The following is a 666-nucleotide window of genomic DNA, read 5'->3' as shown; positions in this document are numbered from 1 at the left end:
GCTCCCACCCTGGGGTTTTTTAAGAGGAGGTTGGATGACCACATTATTGGGGTTGTTTGACCCCAGTGCTCTTCCTGCCATGGCAGGGGGTCGGACTAGATGATCTGCTCAGGTCCCTTCCGACCCTAGAAACTATGAAACTATTCAAGAACGCAGTGCCTTATTTGCAGATTTGACCATTCGCAGGGGATACAAGAATGTGTCAGAAGTAAAGGGTTTTAATGCAGTACCAATAATCCATTTTAAAAGTTAATCTGGAATAATTTTCCTAACTTTTTACTTGGGGGGAAAAAAAGGGTACCTTGTAATGAATTGAGCCAGTTCTTAAGGTCAGTTTTGCTCTAATGTCAAGTAAGTAGTTTGCCAAGCAGATGGCAAGAAGTCTCATTTTTTTCCCCTCATGTACATGTACAACATTCCTTCATAACTTCAGCATGCCTATCATTGCTAACATGTATGCATGTAGTCTTAATATGATTTGGTCTTCTGACTAATATTCAAATACCACTTGCCCATAGGTAAGGGCTGTTTATGAGATTGTGTATTTGTAGCATTAGCACCTCCAGGTTTTTTTTTTGGGGGGGGGGGGGGTTTTTTAAAAAAGCCCCGGAACAGGCTCCCCAAAAAAACTGAGGGAGCTCAATCCCAAGAAACTTTAAGACGGAG

General features: G+C 42.0%; 1 protein-coding gene across 1 annotated transcript in view; it reads left to right on the top strand.

Moving 5' to 3' along the window:
- The window catches only part of ARL5B (ADP ribosylation factor like GTPase 5B), an 18,527-nt gene that overhangs the window by 13,512 nt on the left and 4,349 nt on the right, over nt 1–666 (top strand). The gene's annotated exons all lie outside the window — the stretch shown is intronic.

The sequence above is a fragment of the Gavialis gangeticus genome, unplaced genomic scaffold (assembly GCF_001723915.1).
Source record: "Gavialis gangeticus isolate Ggan-Ray unplaced genomic scaffold, GavGan_comp1, whole genome shotgun sequence".
NCBI lineage: Eukaryota > Metazoa > Chordata > Crocodylia > Gavialidae > Gavialis > Gavialis gangeticus.
The sequence above is the reverse complement of the archived record's forward strand: the minus strand, read 5'-3'. Positions and strand labels throughout refer to the sequence as shown.